This window comes from Hylobates moloch, unplaced genomic scaffold (assembly GCF_009828535.3).
Source record: "Hylobates moloch isolate HMO894 unplaced genomic scaffold, HMol_V3 SCAFFOLD_8, whole genome shotgun sequence".
Lineage (NCBI taxonomy): Eukaryota > Metazoa > Chordata > Mammalia > Primates > Hylobatidae > Hylobates > Hylobates moloch.
Genome location: NW_026652283.1, coordinates 23,229,281 through 23,254,397, shown reverse-complemented (window position 1 = coordinate 23,254,397; position 25,117 = coordinate 23,229,281).

Genomic DNA, 25,117 nt, shown 5'->3' with positions numbered 1-25,117 from the left:
AGGTCTTCTATGTGAGTTGAGGAGAGCAATTAGTGGCCGCAGATTTTTCACTGTTAATAGGTGAGCCTTGTAGTTACCTCCGAAAAGGAAATTCCCCCTTCTGAGTTCTTCCATATTAATCTAATTTCTGGAACTCACTGAGTAGTGTGAAATCCCAGATGGTGGACTGGAGTGCTCCTGACTCAGTTTGTTTCACATTTTTATTCGGAATTCACATAAATGTCAACTTTCCACTGATTTTTTTCTTTAACAGGAGAAGAAAATTCAAGGTTAAATTTTTGAAGAAAATAAATTGAGTTTCTCTCAACTGCACAGATCTACTATGCAGAAGTCAGTCATTAAGATCAGGACTAAGCTGTTTCCATCATTTTATGTATTTTACTGCTTTTATGTTCACTTTCTTTTTAGAATATGTTAAAAATGCACTAGTTGCTTTTGACCTACCTAATATCTTGATACTTACTCTGTGCTTAAATTATGATATACCCAATCATTGATTACAAGGCAGCTGGTAGCAATAAAAGTTGCAGATTCAAATTTACTTCTCATGTACAAAACTACCTTAATCTTAAGGCATAATTAAACTAATATTAACATTTCCATATACTGACTCTTACAGCACTTATTGTGTGCTTCTCTTAGAGCACTTGTCACTTTCTACCTGGCCCAGTATACATATACATACCTCCCCTGAACTTCCGTAAGAAGGAATGGGAACTTGCTTATGTATCTATCACTGATCTTGTGTCTCACAACACCTGGCATGAAATAAAATCAACAAATATCCGCAGAATGAATAAAACAAAAGATAAATGAATGCATGTTATATTAGCCTCCTGATATTTTCTTCAAGGTGCTATTTTAAAAATGTATCAAATCAGATCACAACTATTCCCCCAATAATGAATGGATTTGTTATACAGCTTCTGATTTGGGGATAGTATTGCATACCAGTATTTATGCTAACAAATCTTATGTCAGAAATATTTTCATTCATATTTTTAGATTTATTTAGGTGGATTCAGTGTTAGTGTCATTTTTGGTCTAAAAAATGAGTATACCGCCTTCTACCTATTATAGACTGAGTATGTGAGGAGGTAAGGGGCTGTTTCTAAATTATATTAAGCATCTTTAAATACCACTTAGGGTGAAGGGAAGAATTGCTTTCCTTTTTTTGTTTTCAGAATATTCTAGGGCACACTGATTTGCCAAAATACAAGTAAATAAATAACATACAAACATATATATACACACATACACATGTGCACACACAAACAGGGAACATAGAAGACAGGAGTATGCATTTTCCTGTTGAGCATATAATAGCAAAAATAGTAGTAATAGTTGTTAATATTTATTTACAACTGCCAACTGTTGACAATGCACTGTGCTAAGTGCTTTATATGCAATTTCCAACTTAATTCCAACAATCATCCTATGCTATAGGTACTACTGTTACCCCCTTTTTTCAGAGAAAAACACTGAAGTTTATGGAAATTCAGTAACATGACCAAGGTGATGGGTGATAAGTAGAAGGATAAGGATTCATACCTAAGTATATCTCACCCTATGCCTTTATTCTTCATTTTGCTATGTGGTCCCTGTGTTTGTGTGTGAAGTTGCTGGTCATTAGCATGACCAGCGGGGGTCCCATATCCAATCAAATATACCCATGTTTGTTTCTTATGTTAAATCTTTACCTCCTTCTTCACCCATAAACATAGGGCAGTCAATGCAATCCAATTGCCAGTGAAATTTCGAATAAAATTCCTTCTCTGGAAATGTGCACTGAGGTTAGAGATTTAAGTGTCACCCCCTCATCTAGAGGGTGTAGAGCTGGTGCCCTCTGGTAAGAAGCAGAAAGAATTTGAATCCATCTGCGAAGTAACCTCTTTCTGGTAATCAGGGGATCTTCCCCCACTGGGTTCAAAGGGCTTCCCTCTTCTTTGTTGTGCAATTTCTAAAGCATTGTGCAATACATAAAGAAAAGACCAAGAACATATCATTGCCTTGGAAACTGCTATGGAATTTGACAGACTGTAGGTTGTTCAGAGCAAATGTTCTGTTGCTGCACGGAGTCCATGCAGTAGCAATGACTGGCAAAGTGGCTGAATGCTCATCTGCTAATCTTGATGTCAACTTAACTTGTCATCCCTGCCCTAAGGATAGGGCGGGAAGTTTGTCTTGTTTGGCTTTCTTTAAATAAGGACATTTGAATTATTTCATTCCCAACTGTCAATGATGAAATACAAAGACAAGAGCTATAGACAAAACAGCAGCTTTCTGGGGGTTAGCTATCCATAGCTGATGGAGATGACAGCGTTTGAAACCTCTATGTTTTTATTAAATGAATTCTAACAGCATAATCTTGGGAAGCTATACTGCTTCTTTTAAAAATAATTGCAACTCTTATGCCACATTTATAACAGCAAAAGGTAAAGAAAAACCTTCTGGCTGCAGAGAATACTACTTACTGTGGTCCTTTCTAATGAAATGTAAAAACAAATAAAACTCAGTAAAAAATAGGAGGAAAAAAATTAAGTAAGAAATGAAGGTAAGGAGTCAGTCCTTGGGAGCTGTTTTCCAAGAACCAAATGTGACTCTGGCTAGTTGTAGCATTTTATTTATTTGTTTGTTGGTGGAAACACTGAGAATAAAAATAAAAGTGATCCTTTTGTGATCCTGTTTGGCCGTGACAGATTCCTTCAGCATTGCCATAGTAACTGAGAGAAGTGCATTTATGAATAGACTTAGATTTCTAAGGCTTGAGTTTCCTGCCAAGAAGAGAACACAGGGTGGGGAAAACAGGGGAAAGTCAAGGCAAAGGAAAAGAGAACAGATTAAGGTGTTGATTTCCAAATTCTCTCATTTGGAGGTGCAGGAATACAATGGTCCGAGACAATCTCACCTTCTTGGGCCGCCTAAGATTTTTAGACATTGAAATTCTTCCTTTTTCAGCAACTTTAGGCAATTTCTTCAGTTCATTTCAATACCAAGAAGGGGAAAACAGCCCTCTGGATCTCAACATTTATGCACAGGATGAAGGAGAAAGCCCTCTGATATGGCTAGATAAGGACACAGAGCAGTGTTAGCAAAGGTGAATGTAAACTGGGCAAGGCAAGTAACAGTCACACTTCAGTCAAATGACCTCCAGTAAAGAAAAATCACTCAGCCACCTTGTCCTACTTTTCTTTTTGCTGAGTGTCTTGATAAATGTTTCTCTAAATAATAATAGAAAGAACAATGAAAGAGAGGTGATAAATGGTGACCCACACAGTTCTGTCAGAGAACACAGAGATGCACCATGGTGAGCAGGTGCATAAGATGGGCAACTACTGCACGATCCCAGCTAGTTTCTGGCAAGAAGGAACATGAGCTCACTGTTGCCTGATCTTCCTATTTTTCAAGAGAACCTGAAAGGGTTTATACATGAAATCTTTTGATGTTTTAGGCATGCTCAAAGATTTTAAAATAACATTAGGTCAAACCTAAAAATGACTGGGCGCAGTGGGTCACACCTGTAATCCCAACACTTTGGGAGGCCGAGGAAGGTGAATCACTTGAGGTCAGGAGTTCGAGACCAGCCTGGCCAACATGGTGAAACCCCATCTCTACTAAAAACACTAAAATTAGCCGGGCGTGGTGGGGGGCGCCTGTAATCCCAGCTACTCGGGAGTCTGAGGCAGGAGAATCACTTGAACCTGGGGGGCAGAAGTTGCAGTGAGTCGAGATAGTACCATTGCACTCCAGCCTGGATGACAGAGTGAAACTCTGTCTCAAAAAAAAAAAAAAAAAAAAACCTAAAAATTATCTTTAGGTCATAGATCACCAGTTCCTGACTTCCAGAGTGTGAGGCTAAACTCATACTTGTATCTCTGGAGCAAGAGCCAATAGGAACAAGGAAGTGACCAGAGATGAGAGATTCTAGAGATGGAGATGGGCAGTGGAGGGGATGTAGTATGAAACCTGGAAGAACTATGATCACCAGTATCCAGGGCTTGAGGTAGAAAACGGATGCTTTGGGTTTCATATTTTAATATTCAATAAATATTTGTTGAGTGCCTGTTCTATGTCAGAAAATACGCCAAACAAACTTTCCTAGGCCACTTCATTCTCTAATTTTTTAGTTTTGTGATATAATTTTTTTAACAAATAACAAACAGATGTAGGATTATACATATTCACACATATAGGGCTATATGTAGTACGAACATAAAATTTAAACAACAGTAATAAAATGAATATCCATCTATCTACCTCCCACTTTAAGAGACAGCCTATTATGTGGACTTTTGGGCTTGTTGTATGTTGTTTCCAAATTGCATCCTTCTTTCATGCTCAGATGCTGTGATTTGAATGTGTCTTCTCCAGAATTGAAACTTAATGGCCAATGTGATGGTATGAAGAGGTGGGGCCTTTAAGAGGTGATTAGGTCATGAAGGCTTCTCCCATCATAAATGGGATTAAGTCTCTTACAAAAGAGGCTTCATACAGCCTTGAGCTCACTTGCCCTTCTTCCTTTCTCCATGTAAGGACACAGCATTTCATCCCTTTGGAGGATGTAGCGACCAGGTACCATCTTGGAAGCAGAAAGCAGCCCTCACTGGACGATTGAACCAGCTTGAGCCTTGATCTTGGACTTCCCAGCCTTTAGAACACTGGGAAATACATTTTTGTTTTGTTTAAGTTACCTAGTCTCAGGTATTCTATTATAGCAGCACAAAATGGACTGACTATAATCACTATTTTCAATTTCGTATATATAGCTTCCTTGTTTTTTTTTTTTTTTAGTTTTTGTAGTTTAATCTAGTTGTTTTCATTTGTTTATACATGATCAATTCTACCATAGTTATATATATGTATAAACTAGAATATATACATACCTATTATAAAGTATTCATATTTCAGGTTGAGAATCCCTTGAGCAGAAATGTTTTGAATTTTTTTTAAATTTTTGAGTATTTGCACATACATAATGAGATATCCTAGGTATAGGACTCAAGTCTAAACATGAAAGTCATTTGTGTTTTTTATACATCTTATACACATAGCTTGAAAGTAATTTTATTCAATAGTCTAAATAATTTTGTGCACCTGTCACATGTAATCAGGTGTGAAATTTTCTACTTACAGTTCATGTTTGGATTTTGGATTCCAGATTTTTGAATGAGAGATGCTCAACGTGTGCATAGTATAGTATTCTATGTATATGGTATATTTGTTAACATTGCTTTTTATAGGTGTTTAGTTTTTTCCGTATTTGAATTCTATACTCTAAACAAAGGGAATTACACTCCATACATTTTTCTAACTTCCTGTTCTTTTGGTTCAACAATATTTTTAAGTTCATCCATATTGATATTTGTAGATATACTTATCATATTCTCATTGCTATGTACTTATTTATTCCATTGTATTATGGAATGTGTATATCCATTCTACTGTTAAATATTACTTGGGGTGTTTCTAGTTTTTTTGCTGTCTTGAACTATGTTGCTATCCACATTTTTATCTATGCTCCCTGGATTAATGAGGATTCTCTAGAGAAACAGAATCAAGAGGCTACATATTCATCTGACATATACCAAGAGGCTATATATATCTGTTATAAAGAATTGTCTCATGTAATTATGGAGGCTGAGAAGCCACCAGATTACAGCCAGTAAACTGGAGACCCAGAAGAACCAATGTTTAGTTCCAGTGAAGAAAAGTCAATATTTTAGTTCAAGTCCAAAGGTTATGAGACTTATGTCTCAGCTCAAAGCAGTCAAGCAGGAGGAGTTCCCTTCTACTCAAGGGAGGGTCATTCTTTTGTTCTATTTAGTGTTGATTAGATGAGCACTACCCTCCTTAGGTAGGCCAATCTTTTTACACAGTCTACCATTTCAGATGTTAATCTGATCCAAATACACCCTCACAGACACACCCAGAATAATGTTTAATCAAATATCTGGTCACCCTGTGGCCTAGTCAAGTTGACACATAAAATTAGTCATCAGACATCTTGATGCATTTGTGCAAAAATTCCTTAGGAAATATTTTTTAAGGGCAATTGCAGATCATAGAGTATGTACATGTTCAACATCAGTTTGTTTTTCAAAGTGGTTGTACCAATGTACTTTTTTTTTTTTTTTGAGACGGAGTCTCGCTCTGTCACCCAGGCTGGAGTGCAGTGGCTCGATCTCAGCTCACTGTAACCTCTGCCTCCCAGGTTCAAGCGATTCTCCTGTCTCAATCTCCTGAGTAGCTGGGGCTACAGGTGCCTACCACTATGCCCGGCTAATTTTTGGTATTTTTAGTAGAGACGGGGTTTCACCATGTTGGTCAGACTGGACTCAAACTCCTGAACTCGTGATCCGCCCTCCTCAGCCTCCCAAAGTGCTGGGATTACAGTTGTGAGCCACCACACCCAGCAGTAATGTACATTTCTACTAGCAATCTATGAGAGTTGCCAATGCTCCACATGCTTGGCAAGATTTTTGTCAGAATTTTTGACAGTGTAATGACTATAAAGTAGAGTCTTATTTTGGTTTGAATATGTATGTCTCTGATTAATAATGAAGTTGGATGTCATTATATGTTTATGGCTCAGGCATATTTACTTTCCTGTGAAATTCTTCAGCTCATTGACAATTTTTCAAAGATGGCACATCTTTTTCTGATTGAGTTATAAGAGTTCTTTACATATTCTGGACACTAATCATTTGTCAGTTGCATGTGTTGCAAATATCCTTTCCTGGTCCACAGTTTGTCTTTTCACTTTCTTTATGGTGTCTTTTGATGAATGTAAATTCTGATTCTTAATATTTATGTTTATATTCATCAATCTTTTATGGTTTTTGGCTTTCCCATCTTATTAAGAATTCCTTCTCAATCTTGAGATATTTTCCCTAATTTTCTTCTAAACATTTAAAAATGTTCCCTTTTTGGTGAGAGTGGTGGTTCATGCCTGTAATCCCAGCACTTTGGGAGGCCAAGGCAGGTGGATTGCTTGAGCCCTGGGAGTTGGAAACTAGCCTGGGCAACGTAGCAAAACCCCATCTCAACAAATAATATGAAAATCAGCTGGATGTGGTGGTGCATGCCTGTGGTCTCAGCTACTTAGGAGGCTGAGGTGGGAGGATTGCTTGAGCATAGGAGACAGGAGTTGCAGTGAGCCAAGATTGCCCTGCTGCACCCAGCCTGGACAATAGAGTGAGAGAGTGAGACCCTGTCTCAAAAAAAAAAAAAAAAAAAAAAAAAAGAAGAAAAGAAAAAGAAAAAAAGGAAAAAGAAATTCCCCTTTCATGAAAGATCTTAAATCACATGGACTTCATTTTTGCACATAATATAAGATAGGAATCATTTTGTTTTCCTATGTGGATAGCCAGTTCTTTCCACATATTTTTCTAGTCTATTCTTTCCTCACATGTCAACAATCCAGCTTTGTCGTGTGTCAAATTTCCACGTATATGTAAGTCTGTTCTTCTGTTTTGTTTGGCTATCCTTTTGCTGATAATATGCTTTCTTCATGCTACAGATTTACAATAAGTTTTGATTTCTTACTGGTGGAGAAAGTCATTTCAAAAATGTTTTAGCTATCCTTGGCCCTTTGCTTTTACATATCAATGTTAGAATCAGTTAATCAACGTTTATGAAAAACAGGATGTTTGGAATACCATTGAACCCATATAGCAATTAATATTAAAATACTAAATCTGGCTGGGCATGGTGGCTCACAGCTGTGATCCCAGCACTCTGCGTGGCAGAGGTGGGAGCATCACTCGAGGCTAGGAGTTTGAGACGAGCCTGGGCAATGCAGTGAGACCCCCATCTCCACAAAAATTTTAAAGATTAGCCAGGTATGGTAGTGCACACCTGTAGCTCCAGCTACTTGGGAAGCTGAAGTGGGAGGACTGCTTGAGCTGAGGGGTTTGAGATTATAGTAAGTGATGATGATGCCACTGTACTCCAGCCTGTGTGAATAATAAATAAATAACATTAAAGAAAATATTAAATCTCCCTATTAAAGAACATCATGCATCTCTGCATTTATTTAGATCTTCTTTAATGTCTTTAAATAAAATGTAAGTTTTATCTACTTAAAATTCTTAGACATTTTACTTAGATTTATTACTTGGTTACTTAGTGTTGTTACTATTTTAAGTAGTCTCTTATATTGTTACATTTTCTAGATATTTTTGAATAATTATAGCAAAGTAGTTGACTTCTGTATGTCAGTTTTACTTCTTGCAAATTTGCCAAGTTCTCTTATTAATTCTAATAAATTCTCCATGATGTCTTTTAGGCTTTCCATGCAGACAATCAAATCATATGTGAATAATAGTTATTTTCCTTGACAATTCTTTTTCTTGTCTTATTTGCTAGTCAGGGACTCTTCGCTAGAAGATATTCTTAAACATCTTTTCTAAGAATCAACTTTTGTCTTGTATTCTCTCCTCTGTATTTTTAAAAATTATTTTATTGATTTCTGCTCCTCTACTATTTCCTTCATTTTGCTTTTCTTGGGCATATTCTGTTTTTGTTTTTCTACTTTCTTTGTAGGATGCTTAGCTTATTTATCATAGTGTTGCTCTTTTTGGATCTACACATCAAAGGCCATACACTTCTCTTTACTGCTTTTGCTACCTTTTACATTTTGATAAGTGAGTCTTAATTTGTTTCATTTTGATTTTTTCCATTTAAGCATACCTTAAATTTTTTATTATTACATCTTGTTCCCGTTGGTTGATTAGAAATATGTGAGTATTTTTTTCAAATTATGCCTTAGCCTTGCAATGTTCTGCATCACAAACAATCTCACTTATGGGGTAGCCATCGCTGTTATGATCAGACCTGAGAATAGTGGCAGCAAAATCTTTAGAGAAACAAAAGCGGAATGGAAATGTAAGTGGATGGAATAAAATATAATTATTTTAAAATGTGTCTGTACAGATTTTGTTTCTTGAATAAGCAGGTTCTTTGTTATGTTGAATCTATGAAAAAGATCAGTCCCTAGTCACTCAATATTTTTGCACTTCCTTACTCTTAGTTTTTTCGTACTTATCCTGAGACTTGGACTATCTTTCTGAAGCTAAGATAATTTTGCTATTCCCCAAATGAGGGATTTAGAAGAAATTTCTTCATTTAATGTATAATATTTGGTCTTACTGAGAAAATAGCCTAAGTCAGGAGATCTTTTATGTGCTCTCATTACCCATCTAGCAACTAACCTCTGTCATTGCCATATACCCCATCTTGCCCCTAATTATTACACAGACGATCTAAGGCCAACCCCTTCATTCATGCACTAAATCTCAGCCCCTCTAGTCTACCTACGCATATTGCTTCAGCAATTCTCTGCAGCTCTGTTACTTACTTCATCAATACTTTCTTTGTTATTAGATTATTCCCAACAGCCCACAAATGTGCAATAATGTGTATAATCGTTAAAAATGAAAACCTCTGGGTCCCACATAGCTCTCCAGCTACAACTCTAGTTCTCCCTCTTTTTCAGAAAATGTCCTTAAAGGAATTGTTTACAGGCCCTGACTCCAATCCCCCTGCCCATTCTCTACCCACTAGCCAACTTTAGTATTTTGGAAAATTTGTAAGCATGTAGAAAAGTAAACAGAATAGTTTCCACTTTCAGTAATGGCCAAGTAGCTCTTATCAGACAAATGGCAGCTATACATTCTGAACAAAATATGAAAAACAACTACTTGAAAACTCTGAAGAGTGAAAAGAGTCATGCAGAGATTGAATGGGAGTTGATAGATGTAAGAAAAGTGTGACACGAGGGAAGTTTTCTAATTTTTACAGCTTTTAACCTGCAAGTTGGCACCACATGGGGTAGCTAAAGCCCAGACAGAAACCTGGCTGGCTGTTTTACTGGCACAAAAAATTAGAGAACAGAGATCAGGATAATTGGTAAGGGAGGCAGGATGTGACAGAAAGGAGAGCCACAGACAGGAACCTCAAATCTGCATATAAACTTTGCCCAAATCTCTGGCTGAAATACACATGCATGGACTGGACACCAAGCAAACCCAACTAAGGCTAAAAGAATAGAGCTGATATTTCACTGCTTGAAGTTTCTGTTCAGCCAAGTTAACTACGTGCCAAAGCAAAGCAAAGCAAAACAAACAAACCAAAAAGACAAGTACACTTTGGAGGAACATTACAGAATACAGTCTCTTGATGTATTATTCACAATGTCCAGGATTAAAGAGAAAGGAGAAAATGTGACTCCTATCAAGAGAAAAAATCAATGGAGACCAACCCTGAGAAGACTTAGATGTGGGAGAAGCAGCTATTCTAATAAAGCTCAAGGATAGAAATGAAAATATGCTCATAATTAATGAAAACACAGAAAACCTCAGTAGGGAAAAAGAAACCATTAAAAAGAACCTAATAGAAATTCAAGAACTGATACATAGAAGAGTAAAATAAACCTCTATTACTGATCACCCAACTTTTACAATTATGAATTTGTTGCCAAATGACGTTGTTTCCTCTTTATCCCCACCAAATTTCACTCCTATCACCACAGTGTAACTTTGAAGCAAAATCTCAGACACCACTGCATTTCATATATAAACATTTCAGATGTTTTAGTCAAAGATAAAGACCCTTTTCAAAAATCAGTCCACAATACCATAAAAAACCTAAAGAAATATATCAATAATTTCTTAATGTCTAATATCTGGTGAGTGTTCAAATTTCCAATTATATGTAATTGGAAATATATACATACATACACTGTGATGAAATCACCTAATGATGCATTTCTCAGAACATGTCTCTCGTTGTTAAGTCACAGCCAGGTGTCAATAACAGAGATATGTTCTGAGAAATGCATCACTGGGTGGTTTCATCACAGTGTGAACATCATAGAGTGTACTTACACAAACGTACATGGTACAGCCTACCGCACACCTAGGTTATGGTAGAGCCTTGCTCCTAGGCTACAAACCTGTAGAGCGTGGTCCTGTACTGAATACTGTAGGCAATTATAATTGGTATGGTAACTGTGTATTCAAACATATCTAAACTTAGAATAGGTACTGTAAAAATATAATGTAGAAGATTTAAAATGGCACACCCGTATAGGGCACTTACCATGAATGAAGCTTGTGGCTTGCAGGACTGGAAGTTGCTCTCAGTGAGTCAGCAGGTGAGTGCAGAGTGAATGTGAAGGCCCAGCACATCGCTGTACACTACTGCAGGTTTTATAAATACTGTGACTTTGTTTACATTAGTTTTATTAATTCTTTTCTTCAGTAGTAAATTAACAGCTTACTGTAACTTTTTGACTTGCTAAACTTTTAAGTTTTTTTAACTGTTCAACATTTTTATAATAACTCTTAGCTTAAAACACACATTGTACAGCTGTTCAAAAATATTTTATATCCTTATTCTATAAGCTTTTTTTCTGTTTTTGATTTTTAATATATTTTTGTTTACTTTTCAAACTTTTTTTTAAAAAACAAGACACAAACGCACACATTAGCCTAGGCCTATACAGGGTCAGGATCATCAATATCACTCCACATCTTGTCCCACTGAGAGACCTTCAGGAGCAATAACGTGCGTGGAGCTGTCACTTCCTATGATAACAATTCCTTCTTCTGGAATACCTCCTGAAAGATTTGCCTGAGGCTGTTTTCAATTAGCTTCCTTGATAAGGAGAAAGAATACACACTAAACTAATGATAAAAAGTATACCATAGTAAATATGTAACCCAGTAACCTCATCATTTATTATCATTATCAAGTATTAGGTACTGTACATAATTGGATGTGCTACCCTATTATACGACTAACAGTGCAGTAGGTTTGCTTACACCAGCATCACCACAAACATGTGAGTAATGCATTGTACTGTGTTACAACAGCTACAACATCACTGCGTGATAAGAATGTTTCAGCTCCATTATAATCTATGAGACCACCACCATATATATGGTCCATCATTGACTGAAAAGTCACTCTGCAGTACCTGACTATATTTATCAATCTGGCTATTTGAATAAGAACTATATTCAGTAAGGTTCGTGCATTGCAATTGGTTCATGTGTCTCTTGTCATCTACAGGCTCCCCCTTTATCTTTTTTTCTCTTCAATATATCTGTGAAAGAAATCGGATCTTTTGTTCTGCATTTTCTAAGAATCTGGGTATTTCCGATTGTATCCTTATGGTGTCATTAATATGTTCTTCTTTCTTCTGTATTTGTCATACATTGGTACTTGTATTTAGAAGATTAATCAGATACATGTTTATACATTTTTAGATTTTTGATAAAAATACTTCATAGATGGTGATATATTCCTCCATCAGCAGGCACATAATGTCTGATGGCTTCCTCTTTGTGACATTAGGAGTCATTAATGCTCAAAGTCCAGATCTTTTAGTTTGTTACAGTTTGTAAAACAGCAGCATTCTTATTCCTTCATTTCCAGCTGGTGAGTTTTAGAAAGTGTAAACTTCCCAACATATACATTTTGGTATAGTTTGGATAGGAAATACCAGAAACATGCTAGATATTCTTTTATTTACCAGTTTTCCACTAATGTATGTCAGAAGTAGCATTTATTCTAGGATGAGATTCGTCCTATTTCTAAAGTATGGACATTTTGGGATCTGTACTGAATGGCTAGCATATTCTCCACTCTAGTTGGTCAAAACTCCAATGTCTCCTAGATGTGTTCAGACTGCCAACTCTCCAGGACTTGTTCATTTCCTTACCTCTCAGAATTGCCCTGGGCATCTGGACTTAATATTCAGTCATAGACTCAGGCACCCCTAGCCATATTTCTGAAGGTCTTTGTCTGCTCAACTCCTTCCCAGTACTCTGCCTGTCAAATTCCAGATTTTTCCATCTGTCTAACTCCAATCTCTGTCTTTTGAATTGAGAGCCTGGGACACTAACTTTATTTCTTTCCTCTCCAGGATCCTGTCCTGTATTGCAGGCTGTCCAGTGTTTAAAAATAGAGGTTCAAATATTTCACCCTGTTTTTTAGGCGTTTGTAGCAGGAGGTGTAGTGTGGAACCAGTTAGTTCATCCTGGTGAAACTCTCACAAGTCCTTCTGGCATGGCCCTGGGAACCAGAAAGCTTCTCTGGTAGCTGATATGACACAATATCTCCAGTTAATCTTGTATATTTTGGCTGCAGATTTTGCATCAGTGTTTTTCTCTAAGGATCCCTTGTACCTTTTATGGGAAATAGTATTTGAAGACTATGACCTGGGTGCTAGAGAAATGCATTGCTACTGAGTTATTTTTTGTTTCTAGGTGTTTTTCAGTTGCCAGAGGTAGGATTTATCGAGGTTGATACCTGCACTGACAGCTATATGTAGATATACAAATCGTTTATATTATTTCTTCCTGAACCCACTCCATCAGGTTTTTACACTATCTCTATACCAGAACTTCTATTATGAAGACCACCAATGTCCTTCTGTTTTCTAAATCCCTTGGTCAATTCTCAGTCTTTTATGTTTTTGACCTGTCAGTGGCCTTTGACACAGTTGATCTCTCTCCCTTTTCTGAATTAGTTTATTCCTTTATCAGCCAGGATATCATCATTTTCTACTCAGTATCTCCACTTGGATAGCCCAAAGGCATCTCATAGTTAACATGTCCACACACACACTCTTGATTTCCCTCCTGAAATTTTGTTTTTACATGGTATTTTTCATCTCAATAAATAGTAACTCTACCCTTCCAGTTTCTCAGGGACAAATCTTGGAACAAGTCTTGACTCCTTTCTTTTTTCCAGACCTCAGATTCTATCCATTGAATCTAATTCTCTTGGCTCCACCTTCAAACTATATCTAGGACTTGACTTCTCACCACTTCCATCATTACAATCCTGTAATTAGCCACCATTATTTCTTGACTGGATTATTGCAATAGTCTCCTATCTCATCACCCTATTTCCAGACTTACCTATAAAGCCTCAGCCAGAATAATTTCATTAAAATGTAAGTCACGTCATATTATAGCACCACCCCAAATCCTTTGAAATCTCCTACCTTTGGAGTGAAAAAAACAGCATTATTAAAATGGCTCACAAGACTACGTGACTTATACTATCACCTCCTCTGACTTTACCTTCTTTTATTCTCCCCTCACTCCCTCTACACCAGCCAGACTGTCCTCCTTTTTATTTCCATTTTTTTTGTTGTTGTTGGAGTCTAGCTCTCTCTCCCAGGCTGGAGTGCAGTGGCGAGATCTTGGCTCACTGCAAGCTCTGCCGTCTGGGTTCATGCTATTCTCCTGCCTCAGCCTCCCGAGTAGCTGGGACTACAGGCGTCCGCCATCACGCCCGGCTAATTTTTGTATTTTTAGTAGAGACGGTGTTTCACCGTGTTAACCAGGATGGTCTCGATCTCCTGACCTCTTGATCTGCCCGCCTCAGCCTCCCAAAGTGCTGGGATTACAGGCGTGAGCCACAGCGTCCGGCCCCTTTTTATTTCTTGAGCATGCCAAGGATGCTCTTCCCTTAGGAGTTTGTACTTGCTATGTCCAGGACCGGGAGTACTCTTCTTGCAGATATTTTCATGCCTCATTCTTCTCCTCCTTTCGGTCACCTTCTCTGTAGCATTTATCTTATCTATCACCCCATATAATTTCCTTATTTATTGGTTTAGTATATATTCTTTGTCACTAGACTCTTAGTTCCACGAGGACAAACAGAACATCTAGAACACATCAGAAATTTAATATGTCGTTTAAAGAATGAATGAACAAATATTTACTGAGCACCTACTATGTGCCAGGGACTGTGCTGCTTGCTGGTACGTGTATATAACATATAATCCCTGCCCTCAAAGGAAGTGGGAGAGGCAAATGAGCAATTTGCTCATACAAAGCTTTTGACACTAGCCTTGCACTTCCATGCATCTAGTGTATTGTTATGACTACATAGCCCTTTGACCTTTGTGAAAACCAGCCTCTAAAAATAGCCTAGGGAGCCAGCTCTGAGAAAGCCAAATTGGGAATTGATGCCACCTCTTTTCGTAGCTTTAGGAAAATCCAAGAACCTTTCTGCTTCTGTTTCCCCAGCTGTAAAATAGGATTAATAGTTCCTGCTTCACGGGAGTCTTTTGAGGATTCTTTCATTCATGTAGTAATATTTATTGAAAATGGTAAGTGCTAAGTAGTATTATGCCTAATTAATTAGGTCCTCATCTCCCTGGTGTGGGCTATGGTGTCTGGCTGGTCATTAATAAAATATGCTGGAAGCTTTGCAGATTTTCCTTTCAGAGCTTTCCTGATGGCTGCATACTCAGTGCACGAATTGAGCATCCAACCTTGTAGTTAAATACATACAGCTGCTTGAGTTCTACCATGCTCACATTTGTTTAGTTCTCAGACAATACAAAATTGGAAGGTGCTGAAAACACCAGTTAAGAAAGAAATACTACAAAGGATCCCAGGGTGGTTAGTAATAAAACCAGGAAATAAAACTAAGTCTCAATTTGAAATTTGCCAGATAATACCAATGGGAATCCTAATACCTCTTCTGAAAAATTCAAGTGGGAGTGAGATAATAGTCAAATAATAAGCTATATTATAACTAGGTGCCATGGACTACATTGTAGGGGGAATTATAAAAGGATGTAGGATAAGACAATAATGAATGCTATTTATATTAATGTTATATCACAACACAGGAAAAGATTTTTTTTTCTGAGAATATACTTACAATAAAACTATTTTAATCTGGGTTCCCCAGAAAGCAGACCCTATCTGCTATTATTTTACAATAACATGCAATCCTAAAGAGCAGGCATGAGGCATACACAAAGTGAAGCAGAGAAGGAGGTGTCTTCGTTCATTTTGTGCTGCTATAAGAGAATGACACAGACTGGATAATTTACGATGAACGAAAACGTATTGGCTCATGGTTCTGTAGGCTAGGAAGTCCAAGATCAAGGGATCAGCAGCTGGTAAGAGTCATGTGCTGTGTCATCCCACAATGGAAGGCAGACGAGCAAGAGGGGGCTGAACTCATCCTTTAAAAAAAAAATCTGTTCCCATAGCATTAATCCATTCATGAGGATGATGCCCCATGACCCAAACACATCCTATTAGGCCCCACTTCCCAGTAACTCCAAATTGGGGATCAGGTTTCCAACACATGAACTATGAACTTTGAGGGACACATTCAAACAGTTGCAGAGGGGAAGCCAATACTAGAATGTGTTACCAAGCTGGCCATTGCTACATACAAGTGATGACTCAATATGTGGGAACACATCCTTCTGTCCTTTCTCAGAAGACATCGTAAAATTGTTGAATCTCAGGGCTTACATCTTACGTATTCATTCAAAGATTTCCACCTTCCTGAGCCTTCCAACCCTTTCACACTGTGCCAAGGAAATTCTGGTGTCTTGATGTCATTTACTGTTTGATCATCATCATATTCAAGTTTCAAGGGGCCATTCCAATAAGCTACTATGACTGGTTCCAGGAATTCTTGACAAAAGTATGTGTTTCATGTCAGGAACAGTTTCTGCTTTACCGGAGTCTTTTGAGGATTCTTTCATTCAGGTAGTAATATTTATAGAAAATGGTAAGTGCTAAGTAGCGTTATGCCTAATTAATTAGGTCCTCATCTCCCGGGTGTGGGTTATGGTGTTTTCATGTCAATAAGATCTCCCCTGTGTAGCCTTATACTGCATGTCCTCTATCCCCATCTGAGTCAGACATATATTTTAGAGGTGGCAGGGTGGAATATTTAATACTATCTCCTACCTAGTGGAAGAATTCTTCCTGAAATACTGTTCAGCAGCAGTCATTGTTTGCATAATTCAGTGACAAGGTGTTCACCACATCATAAGGACATCTATTCCATATTCCCATTGTTTCTAATAGATAATTCTTTTTTCTATTGGTCAAAAAATCAATCCACCTATAATTTTCAAGTATCTCTAATTTGTCTTTACTATTCTTTGTTTATTTGATTTCTCTTCAGCTTTGCATATTACGTCTGGAAGAGTTTTTTTTTTTTTTTCTTAGAAGCCTATCTTCTCCCAGCTTTTGTGATTCTCTGTTTTTACTTTTATAGCTATAGGTATTTTGTATCAAGTCTCCTTTGTCAGGTTCTCCTGAATTTGAGAAGTTCTTTGTCATTATCCCTTTGGATAAACTTTCTACCCCTATCTCTCTCTATCTCTTCCTTAAGGTCAACAATTCTTAGATTTGCTCTTTTGAGGCTATTCTCTAGATTTTGTAGGTATGCTTCATTTCTTAAAATTCTTGTTTCTTTTGTCTCCTTCGACCCTGTATTTTCAAATAGCCTACATTTAAGCTTACTAATTCTTTCTTCTACTTGATCTCTCTTGTTCTTAAGAGACTCTGAGGCATTTTTCAGGTGTCAATTGCATTTTTTTTAGACTGGAGACTTCAACACCTCACTTTCAGCATTGGGCAGATTATCTAGACAGAAAATCAGCAAAGAAACATCAGGCTTAATCTGCACTATAGACCAAATGGACCTAATAGATATTTACCAAATATTTCATCCAAGAGCTGCAGAATAACATTCTCCCCAACACATGGATTATTCTCAAAGATAGATAACATATTAGGCCACAAACAAGCCTTAAAACATTTTAAAAATTTGAAATAATAACAAGTATCATCTCTAAACACAAGGGAATAAAACTAGAAATCAATAAGAAGAAAAGTTTTGTAAACTATACAAACACATGGAAATTAAACCATATGCTCCTAAATGACCGGTGGGTCAATAAAGGAATTAAGCAGAAAATTAAAAAATTTCTTGAAACAGGCCAGGTGTGGTGGCTCATGCCTATAATCCCAGTACTTTAGGAAGCCAAGGCAGGGGCGGATCCCCTGAGGTCAAGAGTTCAAGACCGGCCTGGCCAGCAAGGTGAAACCCCATATCTACTAAAAATACAAAATTTGCCAGACGTGGCAGCAGGCGCCTGTAATCCCAGCTACTTGGGATTACTCAGGAGGCTACTACTTGGGATGCTGAGGCAGGAGAAATCACTTGAACTGAAAGGCGGAGGTTACAGTGAGCCGAGATTGCGCCATTGCACTCCAGCCTGGGCAACAAGAGTGAAACACCATCTCCAAAAGAAAAAAGAAAAGAAAAGAAAAAAAAAGAAAAAAAATTCTTGAAACAAATGATAATGGAAATGCACATACCAAAACCTATGAGATACAGCAAAACAGTACTAAGAGGCAAGTTTATAGCTATAAGTGCCTACATTAAAAAAGTAGAAAACTTCAAATAAATAACCATCTTAAGTGACTAGAAAAGCAAGAGCAAAGCAAACTTAAAATTAGTAGAAGAAAAGAAATAATAAAGATCAGAGCAGAAATAAATGAAATTGAAACAAGGAAAACTATAAAAGATCAACAAAATGAAAAGTGGGTTTTCTGAAAAGGTAAACAAAATTGACAAACCTTTAGAGAGACTTAAAAAAGACAGAAGGCACAAATAAATAAAATAAGAGATGAAAAAGGACACATTACAACTGATAACACAGAAATTCAAAGGATAATTAAGGGCTACTATGAGCCATTATATGTAACAAATTGGAAAACCTAGAAGAAATTGATAAATTCCTAGAAAAATTCAACCTACCAAGATTGAACCATGAAGAAATCCAAAACCTGAGCAGACAAATAATAAGTAACAAAATTGAAGCCAAAATAATCTCCGAGCAATAAAAAGCCCAGGAGCTGGTGGCTTCACTGCTGAATTCTACCAAACATTTAAAGAACGAATACCATTTCTATTCAAACTGTTCCAAAAATAGAGGAGAAGGGAAAATTTCCAAACTTATCCTATAAGGTCAATATTACCCTGATATAAAAACCAGACAAAGATATGTCAAAAAAAGAAAACTACAGGTCAGTATCACTGATGCACATTGATGCAAAAATCCTCAACAAAATACTAGCAAATCAAATTCAACAACTCATTAAAAAGATCATTCCTCATGACCAAGTAGCATTTATCCCAGAGATACAATGATGGTTCAACATATGCAAATCAGTCAATGTGATAGCTCATATCAACAGAATGAAGGACAAAAATCACATAATCATTTCAATTGATGCTGAAAAAGCATTTGATGAAATTCAACATCCCTTCATGAGAAAGACTCTCAAAAAACTAGATATTAAAGAGCATACTTCAACATAATAAAAGCCATATGTGACAGATCCACAGCGAGTATAATACTGAATGGGGAAAAACTGAAAGCCTTTCCTCTAAGATCTTTAAGCAGACAAGGATGCCCACTTTCGCCACTGTTATTCAACATACTATTGGAAATCCTAGCTAGAACAATTAGACAACAGAAACAAATAAAGGGCATCCAAACTGAAAAGGAAGAGTCAAATTATCCTGTTTGCAGATAATATCTTATATTTAGAAAAACCTAAAGACTTCATCAAGAAACTATTAAAACTTAACAAATGCAGTAAAGTTGCAGGATACAAAATGAACATACAAAAATAGAATTTCTTTTTGCTAACAGCAAGTAATCTTCAAAAGATATAAAAAAGAATCCCATTTGTAATGGTTATAAATGAAATTAAATACCTAGGAATAAACTTAACCAAAGAAGTGAACGATCTCTACAATGAAAACTATAAAACATTGATGTAAAAAATTGAAAAGGACACAAAAAATGGAAAGATATTCCATGTTCATGTATTAAAAGAATAAATATTGTTAAAATGGTCATACTTCCCAAAGCAATCTACAAATTCAATGCAATATCCATCAAAATACCAATGACATTTTTCGCAGAAATAGAAAAAAAATTCTAAAATTTATATGGACCCCCCCCAGAAAAAACAGAATAGCTAAATCTATCCAAGAAAAAGAACAAAACTGGACGAATCACACTAACTGACTTCATATTACACTACAGAGCTATAATAATAAAAATGCCATGATACTGGCATAAAATCAGACACATACACAAATGAAACAGAATAGAGAACCCAGAAAAAAATCCATACATCTACAGTTAACTCATTTTTGACAAAGGTGCCAAGAATATACATTGAGGAAAGGACAGTGCCTTCAAATAATTGGTGCTGTGATCCACATGCAGAAGAACGAAACTAGACCCCTCTCTCTCTCACTATATACAGAAATCAAACCAAAATAGATCAAAGGTTTAAATCTAAGACCTCACACTATGAAACTGCTACAAGAAAACATTGGAGAAATACTCTAGGACATTTGTCTAGGCAAAGATTTCTTGAGTAACATCCCACAAGCATAGGCAACCAAAGAAAAGATGGACACATGTGATCACATCAAATTAAAAAGATCCTGCACAGCAAAGGATACAATCAACACAGGGATGAGACAACCCACAGAATGGGAGAAAGTATTTTCAAACTATCTATCTGACAAGGGACTACTAATCAGAATGTATAAGGGGTTCAAACAGCTCTATAAAAAAATCTAATAATACAATTTTTAAAATGGGCAAAAATCTTAATAGACATTTCTCAAAAGATGACATACAAATGGCAAACAGGTATATGAAAAGGTGCTTAACATCACTGATCCTCAGAGAAATGAAAATCAAAACTACAATATGATAACACAACCTTAGTTAAAATGGCTTTTATCCAAAAGACAGGCAATAACAAATGCTGTCAAGGATGTGGAGAAAAGAGAACTCTCGAACACTCTTTTTGCTAATGTAAGTTAGTACAACCACTATGGAGAGCAGTTCGGAGGTTCCTCAAAAAGCTAAAAATAGAGCTACCATATGATAGTAACCCTACTGCTAAGAATATATCCAAAAGAAAGGAAATCAGTATATCAAAGCTATATCTGCACTCCCATGTTTATTGTAGCACTATTCACAATAGCCAAGATCTGGAAGCAACCTAAGTGTTCACCAAACAAATGAATGGATAAAGAAAATGTGCTACGTATACACAATGGAGTACTGTTCAGCTGTAAAAAGAATGAGATCCCAGCCCCAGTCAGGGGCTTATAGATGAAACTCCCATCTCCCTGGGACAGACCACTTGGGGGAAGGGATGGCTGTGGGGGCAGCTTCAGGAGGCTTAAACTTTCCTGCCTACTGGCTCTGAAGAGAGCAGTGGATTTCCTAGCACAGCACTCGAGCTCTGCTAAAGGACAGACTGCCTCCTCAAGTGGGTCCCTGATCCCTGGGCCTCCTGACTGGGAGACACCTCTCAGCAGGGGTCGACAGACACCTCATACAGGAAAGCTCTGGCTGGCATCTGGCCAGTGCCCCTCTGGGATGACGCTTCCTGAGGAAGGAACAGAGAGTAATCATTGCTGTTCTGCAGCCCTTGCTTGTGATACCCAGGCAAACAGGATCTGGTGATCCCTCAGCAAACTCTAGCAGACCTGCAGCAGAGGGACCTGTCAGAAGGAAAACTAACAAACAAAAAGGAATAGCATCAACATCAACAAAAAGGATGTCCACTGAGAAACCCCATTCAAAGGTCACCAACATCAAAGACCAAAGGTAGATAAATCCACAAAAATGAGGAAAAAACAGCGCAAAAAGCCTGAAAATTCCAAAAGCAGGCACTCCTCTTCTTCCCCAAAGGATCACAGCTCCTTGCCAGCAAGGGAACAAAACTTGATGGTGGATGGTGAAGTAGGCTTCAGAAGGTGGATAATAACAAACTCCTCCGAGCTAAAGGAGCATGTTCTAACCCAATGCAAGGAAGCAAAGAACCTTGGGAAAAAGTTAGACGAATTGCTAACTAGAATAACCATAAATGACCTGATGGAGCTGAAAAACCCAGCATGAGAACTCTGTGTAGCATAGACAAGTATCAATAGCTGAATCAATCAAGCGGAATAAAAGCTATCAGAGATTGAAGATCAACTTAATGAAATAAAGCATGAAGACAAGATTAGAGAAAAAAGAATGAAAAGGAATGAACAAAGCCTCCAAGAAATATGGGACTGTGTGAAAAGACTAAACCTATATTTGATTGGTGTACCTGAAAGTGATGGAGAGAATGGAACCAAGTGGAAAACACTCTTCAGCATATTATCCAGGAGAACTTCCCCAACCTAGCAAGACAGGACAACACTCAAATTCAGGAAATACAGAGAACACCACAAAGATGCTCCTCAAGAATAGCAACCCCAAGACACATAATCGTCAGATTCACCAAAGTTGAAATGAAGGAAAAAGGGCAGCCAGAGAGAAAGGTCGGGTTACCCACAAAGGCAAGCCCATCAGACTAATAGCATTTCTCTTGGCAGAAACCCTACAAGCCAGAAGAGAGTGGGAGCCAATATTCAACATTCTTAAAGAAAAGAATTTTCACCCTGGAATTTCATATCCAGCCAAATTAAGTTTCATAAGCAAAGGAGAAAAAAAATCCTTTACAGGCAAGCAAATGCTGAGAAATTTTGTCACCACCAGGCCTGCCTTACAAGAGCTCCTGAAGGAAGTACTAAATATGGAAAGGAAGCACCAGTACCAGCCACAGCAAAAACATAGCAAATTGTAAAGACCATCAACACTATGAAGAAACTGCATCAAGTAACCGGCAAAATAGCCAGCTAGCATCATAATGCCAGGATCAAATTCACACATAACAGTATTAACCTTAAATGTAAATGGGCTAACTGCCCCAATTAAAAGACACGGACTGGCAAATTGGATAAAGAGTCAAGACCCATCAGTGTGTTATATTCAGGAGACCCATCTAACATGCAAAGATGCACACAGGCTCAAAATAAAGGAATGGGGGAATATTTACCAAGCAAATGGAAAGCAAAAAAAAAAAAGAAAAAGAAAAGCAGGGATTGCAATCCTAGTCTCTGATAAAACAGACTTAAAACCAACAAAGATCAAAAGAGACAAAGAAGGCCATTACATAATGGTAAAGAGATCAATTCAACAAGAAGAGCTAACTATCCTAAATATATATGCACCCAATACAGGAGCACCCAGATTCACAAAGCAAGTTCTTAGAGACCTGCAAAGAGACTTAGACTCCCACACAATAATAGTGGGAGACTTTAACACCTCACTGTCAATATTAGACAGATCAATGAGACAGAAAATTAACGAGGACATTCAGGTCTTGAACTCAGCTCTGGACCAAGCGGACCTAATAGACATCTATGGAACTCTCCACCCCAAATCAACAGAATATACATTCTTCTCAGCACCACGTCACACTTATTCTAAAATTGACCACATAACTGGAAGATGCAAAAGAAAGGAAATAATAACAAATAGTCTGTCAGACCACAGTGCAATCAGATTAGAACTCAGAATTAAGAAACTCACCCAAAACGACACAACTACATGGAAACTGAACAACCTGTTCCTGAATGACTACTGGGTAAATAACAAAATTAAGGCAGAAATAAATAAGTTCTTTGAAACCAATGAGAAGAAAGACACAATGTACCAGAATCTCTGGCACATAGCTAAAGCAGTGTTTAGAGGGAAATTTATAACACTAAATGCCCACAGGAGAAAGCGAGAAAGATCTAAAATCGACACCCTAACATCACGATGAAAAGAACTAGAGAAGCAAGAGTAAACAAATTCAAAAGCTAGCAGAAGACAAGAAATAACTAAGATCAGAGCAGAACTGAAGGAGATAGAGACACAAAAAACATTTATGCGGCCAACAAATATATGAAAAAAAGTTCATCATCATTGATCATTAGAGAAATGCAAATCAAAACCACAATGAGATACCATCTTATGCCAGTTAGAATGGCAATCATTAAAAAGCCAGGAAATAGCAGATGCTGGAGAGGATGTGGAGAAATAGGAACACTTTTACACTGTTGGTGGGAGTATAAATTAGTTCAACCATTGTGGAAGACAGTTGGCAACTCCTCAAGGATCTAGAACCAGAAATACCATTTGACCCAGCCATCCCATTACTGGGTATATACCCAAAGAATTATACATCATTCTACTATAAAGACACATGCACATGTATGTTTATTGCAGCACTGTTCACAATAGCAAAGACTTGGAACCAACCCAAATGCCCATCAATGATAGACTGGATAAAGAAAATGTGGCACATATACACCATGGAATACTAAGCAACCATAGAAAAGGATGAGTTCATGTCCTTTGAAGGGACATGGATGAAGCTGGAAACCATCATTCTCAGCAAACGAACACAGAAAGAACACCAAACACGGCATGTTCTCACTCATAAGTGGGAGTTGAACAGTGAGAACACATGGACACAAGGAGGGGAACATCACACACCGGGGCCTGTCGGGGGGTAGGAGGCTAAGGGAGGGATAACATTAGGAGAAATGCCTAATGTAGATAACGGTTTGATGGGTGCAGCAAACTGCCATGGCACATTTATACATATGTCACAAACCGGCACCTTCTGCACATGGGTCCCAGAACTTAAAGTATAAAAAAAAAGAATGAGATCTTATCATTTGCAATAACATGGATGGAACTGGAGGTCATTCTGCTAAGGGAAATAAGCCAGGCATGGAAAGACAAACATCGCATGTTCTCACTTATTTGTGGGATCTAAAAATGAAAACAATTGAACTCATGGACATAGAGAGTAGAAGGATGGTTACCAGAGGTTGGGAAGGGTAGTGGGTGGGGTGGTGAAGGGGAAGTGGGGATCATTAATAGGCATAAAAATATAGTTAGAAAGAATGAATAATATCGAGTATTTGATAGCACAACAGGGAGTGACCATAGTCAATAATAATTTAATTGTACATTTTGAAATATAATAACTTAAAAGAATATAACTGGATTGTTTGTAACACAAAGAATAAATGCTTGAGTGGATGGATACCCCATTTACCCAGAAGTGATTATTATATATTGTATGCCTCTATCAAAATATCTCATGTACCCCATAAATACATACACCTACTATGTACCCACAAAAATTAAAATAAAATATTTTTTAAAGTAAAAATAAAAACTAGAAAAAAACTGCATTTTTAAAGACTCAATGTAGCTATCTCTGGATTTTGGTCTTCTATCTCATCATCACTCATATTGTTTTATGCTCCCTTGAGCTAACCTAGTTTTCCACCTGTCCCTTATCTTCTGAACCCTCCCAGTATGTCCACTGGAACTGAGTGCCGTGAATATCAA